The sequence below is a fragment of the Drosophila arizonae genome, chromosome X (assembly GCF_054131065.1).
Source record: "Drosophila arizonae isolate 15081-1271.41 chromosome X, UAZ_ARI_1.0, whole genome shotgun sequence".
NCBI lineage: Eukaryota > Metazoa > Arthropoda > Insecta > Diptera > Drosophilidae > Drosophila > Drosophila arizonae.
In genome coordinates, this window is record NC_142927.1 from 25466488 (window position 1) to 25474715 (window position 8228).

An 8228-nucleotide genomic window follows, 5' to 3' on the forward strand; every position below is an offset into this window, starting at 1 on the left:
CGACTGGTCGGTGGGTCGAGCGTTCGGTTGGCTGTTCGGACGGCCGGTTATGGGGTAGGGCGGGCGGTCGGGTGGTCGGTAGCTAGTTTGCTCGGTTGGTCGGTTAGCTGTTTGTCATTGTTGTGGCATTGTTGCAGACGTGAAATACAAGCAAGCTGCGCAATCGCAGAGCTTTACACAATTTGTTCGAGGGTAGATCATAACGTCGCTTATTGCCAATTTGGGCCTAGATGCAATGCACTGCAATGTCAAGAAACGGACTACAAATGCTTATAAATATTTATATTTGAAATATTTTCCATATGCTTACTGACATTTAATTAAGCATTCACATATTATTTTTATTTATTTTTTATTATTATTATTAATTAATCCTATTTCGAAACAATTTCCTTAAAGTCTAGATTTGTGTATTTTTGCCCTAATAATAAATTCGATTTTTTATTTTTACTAAGTAAAATCTTAAGAGTATTTTATTTTTGTATTCTTCTTTTTCTTCCTAAATAAATTTCAATTTATACTTTTTCCAAATTGCTTTCAGTTCCATTCCTTATCAACAACAAGAATTAGTCAGCCAAAACTCGTTCTGTTAAATTTTATTATTTGATTCAGACATATGACGTTAGCCCACAAAATGTTTAAAAATATGATATTATATATTGCTGTTTATATTATATAGTGCTCTTCTTGCAGTTCGCAATCAAATGTTAAATTTGGTATTTATGATTTGAGATTGAAAACGTCTCTCGAGAGTTGTTGTAACTTCTGAAGCAACCGGTGCGTAAAAGTGCCGGCATTGCTGCCCCATTGTTAACGACGTAAAGTTGTATATACCCTGCGGAAATTGTATATGGGGTAGGAGTAAGTATAACGAGTACACAGAACGGATTATATATGTATTTAGAACAGATAGAGAACACTGCAAATTGTAGAATTTATATAACAAACTCTATGTAATGGGTGTGTTTACCGCATACTTAACAGATTTAATATTATATATTATATATATCAGATTGAACTCAACAGTTAAAAAACATGTTAAATATAACAGATCGTGTATAACAGATTATAAATGACAGATTGCACTGAACTGGTTTTATTCAACAAATTGTATATAAATTATTATATATTTTTGACTGAATACAACAGATTTAATAAACAAATATATTATTAATAGCACACTGCATATAACAGATTGTTTATTACATTTACATATTTTTATTTATTACATTTACATATTTTATATAACAGATTATACAAATCAGATTGTATATAGTAGATTTATATTAACAAATTGTGTATAACAGAGATACAAGATTTTATATATCAGCCTTTTATAGCATGTTGTCTATAAAATGCGCTAAATTATTTATATACCATTTATTAGATGAACAAATTTTCCTAACAATAATAATGCAATAATGCGAATACAGGGTATCTTTCGATCGAATACCAAATGTTTCTCTAATACCCTTTTATCATTTAAATGGGTCAGAATGGCTATATAGGTCGATTGTAAAGAATGCTAATTGGCAGAAGAGAGAAGTTTTTTACGTTGATAGAATATATCTTCCTGCTCATATAAAATAACCCAGGGGACTCAGTTTGATGATTAGCTTATCTATCCTTAACTCACTTTTTGTCGTTATCGATGCTTGTTCTTTATGATTTTTTTTTAGTTCGAGTAAGATTAATATACCGAATATTTCTTTCTACAGCGCATCGCCTGGTCGGTCACTTCTTGCTATATCACAATATTTATTAGTGGTGCTATGCTAATACTCTGTACCCATTGAAAATGCGTGCCGCCGGGTGTATTAAAACTTTTGCAAATGTGCTAATTTGCACGAAGCCAAATGTGGAAGCTTCTCCTGACCTATTTAAATTATATATGAATGTAAGTATATATGTAACTCTAAGTTTTAGAAAATGTTGGTTCTACTATGACTCAAAAGTAAAAGACGTTGGACTCGGTGAATTAAGGTAATTAATTTATTCGTAATCCGTAGTATCGTAGTACCGTAGTATCGTATCGTAGCTCTAGCATCTCTGCTTTTCTATGTTAAGTTATATCTTAAACGTTTCTAGAAAAGGGGTGAGAGTTTTCCATATGCTACGCCTCAACCTTAATAATAGAATTATATGTATGTATACATAGATAGATACTCCATACTGTCTTCATTCGTTGCATCACATGCTATAAGAAGTTTTTTTTTTAAAGCAATTATTAACCATTATACCATTATAATAATAAGGTAATAGGGAATCTCTTAGTCGCGCATGCCCGTTTCCCGTTCAGAGCCTACTTGGCGTCTTATGTTGCTGTCGTTCAGTTCACAGAGCAACTTGAAATAAGCCAAAGAAAATAAAACCGTACGGTGTATAGGAACTGGAGTACAGTAAGAGCCGTGTTCTGTTTAATTCTATTAATTGGCATGGTCAATAAAGGTAACCGCAGTCAACTGTGGCCAATACATTGTCACCCATATATGTGTGTGTGTGTGTGTGTGTGTGTACTCACCTTTAAGTAGTTCGCGCGTGAGCCCAAACGGCCAACGACTGTCCCCCAGCATTTACGGCGGAATGATGCAACCAACACCGCGCCAGCCCGAGAATGAACGGACAACAGATGTCAAAGACTCTAGCCCTACTCTAGTTTTGTTTTTTTTGTTGCTTTTGGTTTTTTTGTGGTTTTCATTTGGGTCGCTTCTTTATTTGGCTTATTTCTAACGGCGAGCACTAAAAATAAAACTCTTTTTTTATAGATTCGTCACTCCGTCTTGACCGCTTGCGAACCGCAGATACTTTGCACTCTAGTGTTATTAGAACGAATTAGGAAATGTTAAATAGACTAATTAAAAACTACACGCAGTGTACTTATGTTGTATTATAAACATGTGCTTTGATATGTCTTATTCAAGTATTTCGGAACACTTTAAAGTACTGCAGATACTTAACTATATAGAGTTATATATATACTCAGATAGTCATATACTAACTTGTTGTTGATGCATATATTTACTTTAACAATTGGTCATGCTCACGCTTGAAACTCAACTTTAGCTCTCAGTAACACAATCTGTGCATGTTCAACAATTAACTTGGCATATTTACGGTGCTCAGAAGTTTCACAATGATCGGATATAGTATAAACACCAAAGAATGCATGTCCCATAGTTTGGGGCATAGGAAAGAGAAAGTACAATCGCTGCATAAAGTGGCGCAGCTTGTGTCGTGCGTGCCTTTGTCTGTGTGTGTGTGTGTTTGAGAAAGAATGTATGTACAGATGTCAGCGTGAGTGTGTAAAAGAAAGTTCGATTGTATGTTACGACAGCGCTGGGTGCAACTGGGTGCAGGGTATTATCGAGTCATAAACACTTAGCCTTAAAAATATTATGTAGTATATAAGTGATGATGATATTATATACATATAGATGATATTATGCACAAATGTCCAAATCTATATCATCCAAATATCAATGTGACTTTCAAAGAGAGTCGATTCAACTATATAATACTATAGCATTAGAATCCAAGATATATATACATATGTACATACTATGATATATGTATATGATGATGGATATGAATCCAACAGATACCTGTATCATATACATCTTTTGGATATGTAAAATGTATGAAAGATACATAATATATGTGTATCTTTCTCACATAATAAATGTGTATCTCTTGGATTCAAGTACATATATAGGAGGGTTAACCATATTTCTCTTTCGTTTTATATTGGTGAATCCAATCATAAATCATATACAAGAGATATACGTATGTATGTATATGTATATGATATATGATACATGTATCTTTCATGCATGATTCACATATATAATACTATAATGCTATAGCATTAGAATGAGATACATAAATATCCATATCCAAGAGCTATCTGAAATGCTAATGTATCTTTTATGCATATAGATAATCAATGTGACAATCAATGAGATGCGTTTCGCCTATATAATACTATAATACTATAACACTAGAATCCAAGAGATACATATATATTCTAAATCTTTCATGTCCACATCCAAGAGATATATTATATGATACATGTATCAATCAATGTGACAATTAAAGAGATTCGATTTGGCTAAATAAAACAAAAGACCTGCAAGAAGTTATAGAGCTATGTGGCTAGTCAGTAGATCAATCATATATAAAATTGATACATATATACATATATGTCTATGCACAATCTTCATGTAGTTCGTGTCGATCGGCAGTCGTGCGTGAGCTCTGCTGGCTATTATAACGATGATGCAACGTATTAACAGCAAAAACAAAAGAAATATAATAAATGTATAAAATAATAGTAATAACAAGTAAGAAAGCTCTAGTCGAGACTGCTCGACTACGAGATCCCCTGAACCCTTGGAGTGCTAGCTATTTCAATAATTTTTCGCGTCTTTCAGCTTACACAAGAAACACACACACATACACAAACACATACACATACAAGCACCCACGCATAAACACGCATGGGCTGCAGTGTGCGCTTACTATGAGAACTTAATTGTTTAATAACTTTTTTTGTGGACGTACGATCTTCATGAAACTTTCAGATTATGATTATAACATGAATATGCATGTAATTGCCAAAGCACAAGTCTCTAGTATTTGAAATACGCGTTTTACAAAAGTGAGGGTGAGGGGGTGAATTTAGAGGTGGGGGGTAAATTTTAACAAAAACCGAAATTGTATAAATTGCATATAAGCATACATTAAAAATTTGGAGACTCTAGCAATAAAGGTGTAGAAGATATAATTTTATAACTGGTTTTCGATAAGGTTTTTCATCGATAAAAAAAGATCGGGATGAGTTATCGAATTTTAATGATAAACTCGATATCCGCGCTGTAATTACGAACATTTTACAAAAAATTTGAAGTCTCTAGCTCTTATATCTTCGGAAATCGACGCGTTCAAACATACGGACAGACGGACAGACGGACAGACGGACAGACAGACAGACGGACAGGGCCAAATCAACTCAGCTCGTCACCCTGATCAAGAATATATATACTTTGTGGGGTCTGCCACGCCTCCTTCTGCCTGTTACATACATTTCAACAAAACCATTATACCCTGATTTCCCATTTTCAATGGGTTCAGGGTATAAAAACAAATAAGAGCGTTCTAGGGATGAGTGCGCGACTAATAGATACTCTTAGTCTTAATCTGAGGTCCCTGAGTATATTAGTTGAGAAATGATATCCTTGACTAAACTCTTCTAGTTATATTCACTGTTATCATCATCATCATTATTGTTCTGATGATTATCATAACTGAGCAACTATATACTATATCTATATATATACTATATACTATATCATTTTCATAATTGAAAAAATATCATTATCATTATCATCGTTCACATGAAAATCATTATGATCTGCATTATCGGCATCATAAATCTACTGACTGCTCTACTGTGTGCTCTCCCACTTTCTTCTACGGCGGAAGATGGCTAAAAGAGGAGACTGACCTGCTCGAAGCTCTGCTTGACGTCAAAGTGAAGGCAATAATAGAGCAAAAGATGAAGATGCTTGGGGAAGACTCTGCGACTTTGCTCAAAATGATTTGTGGCGAAAACAAGGGGAAGCTGAAGGAAAATTTAAAACTGTGGACAGTGCGCCGTTGTTAAGACCCATAGAGGCGCTACAGCTCGAAGACTAATGCCATTCGAAGATGGCAAGATTTTTCGCGTGCTCATTTTGGGTATTACCACATCAGTAAATATCTTACATACTGAACATCATTATTATTATAGCTCGGTACAAATAAGGCATCATCAGCTTATAATGGCAATTAACCTGAGCAAAGTATAAATATTATTTATTATTTCAATTTGGTAACATTTATTATCCTTTGACAGCTGCACTAGCATTATTATGATTCATAACTAGCATGATCTTCACTGATTATCATTATTATTTTCGATGCAGCATTCTCATTATCCTTTTATAATTCTTAAAAACAATATGATTTCATATTATTATCATTATAAATTTGTAATCAGCAAATAATTTGTTGACTATCATCAGCTTATTGATGAGTGGCCCTATGATCATTACCTGAATTTTACCAAAAAAAAAAAAAAGAAAAGAATAGATCAATCATAAAAGGTGAGCTAAGGATAGTAAAGGTAATAAGCTAAAACTGAATCCACTGGGTTACTGCATAAAAGCAGCAAATTACAATATACAATATATATGAACTTAAAAACCATCTCTCCTCTGCTACTCATCATTGCTTACATACAACTCTTATAGCGCTTTTGAACCATTTGAATGATAAGTGGGTATTAGCGAAACATATATGTATCATCAATAAGCTGAAGTTAATGATAATTATGTAATGATAAATATTCATTAAGAGCATTGATTTTATATCATTTATCTTATCTTATCGCTACAGTAATTATTATAATTTGTAATACAGCAATTATGTCAACTTTTCGAACTTGGAGTATCAGAATAGTGTATGTATGTAATATATATTTAATAACATGCAATATAATGTAATACACCAGAAGAACGAGTTGGTGACTGAAGAATTTTTATAGACTCCCACGCTGCTTTCCACTTCAGATCTAGCTTAACTTTGGAGTTCTTCCCTGAGCTTGATCAAATTCTAGCTTACTTTTCTGTTTCAATATAAATATACTGACCTACACACACACATACATATGCACACATAGTTTTTCTCTTAAGCTTCTCTTCTCGCTCTTCTTCGCCAAATGTTTAATGCTTGGCTTAACTTTTATGTTAGAGTCTCGTTAGATTGTTTTAGATCAAATTGATCTGCTTGTTACATACATTTGCACATAGCCAATATACCCTGTTGAGCCACTTCGAGTGGGCCGAGGGTATAAAGCGAAAGACAGGTCGAGGTTTGTTTTTACTTTTCGTTTGTTCTTTGTTTGGCTTATTGCTAACGGCACGCATTAAGTCAAATTTTACTTTTTCTTTTATGCAAATTCTTTCATTCTCTTTTGACCACTTCCGATTTCATAAACATATCTACACAAATATAGAAAGACATATACATACATACACACATAATTATGCATATGAGTAGGTTTGATTTGTGGGCCAAGCGCAGATTTGATGATTACTAAATATGATGATTAGAAGGAAACTTTTAATTGATATTTGATAACCTAAGTTGCGATTGCCTCTGGTTGTATGTTTTGTATTTTGTAGCTCGAGCTATTCCCACGTTGCCAATCAGTAGATCTTATCTCTTATATTATAATTCCTCATGAAAGTTTGCACCCATCTAAAACTCTTTACTCTTAGAACCTATGCGATTCCTCAACTCTTCCAAAGCTGCGATGCCTATAAAAGTACTTGGGAATTTGAGGTAAAAGGTATAAGAGGATTAAAAAAACAACTATCAATCCCTGATTTTCCATTTACAAAGATGTAGATACATAACTGAAGTTGATGGACGAAAAAAGTAAAGTAAACATCGATCTACTATATATGAACTTACTCGGAAAATAAAAAGAGACTTATGCAGCTCTTAAAGGCTTTGAAGTTGAGGCATTCAGAACAGCAGATTACAGTTAACTTGACTGTTAAGTTTGATTCATGGACAGCAGATTACAGTTAACTTGACTGTTAAGTTTGATCATTGGGTTTGGCACTATACTACCAGATTACCAGATTCTTGAAACAATGACCAAGAACCTAAACACCAAGAAGTCAAATCTATTATTGGCATAATTAAAAAAACCTTCAAACTCCTGTTTCCGACACTCTAACCAGACTCAATGTACACAATACAAGTGTTTCTAAGTTCATAGAATGAAATGAAGCACTATTTACATAATGAAAACTATAAAATTGGATTTAAAAATGGGTTTTGTTTTTTTTAATATTTTAGTCGTTTTGGCAGAAATATTTGGACGGCTCTACCTCCCTAGAGAAGTGATTTTTCTTTTTGACGAAAACTCATTCTTGCATCGATGTTTTCGCCTCTTGGGAAATGTTTTGAGCATGATCATCAAGAAGCAGAAGGCACAAGTGTTTTTCTTAGGTTTCTATATTTGATCGTATCATGCATTGGGATTGTTGGTAAATTTAATGATCATTCATTTTATATATCTATTACACACAATTTTGTAGATTTATATATATTCTGATAGGGGAGAACAGAGTGAGGGGAGAACAGAGTGAAATTTGTATATATTTACATAGATCCAT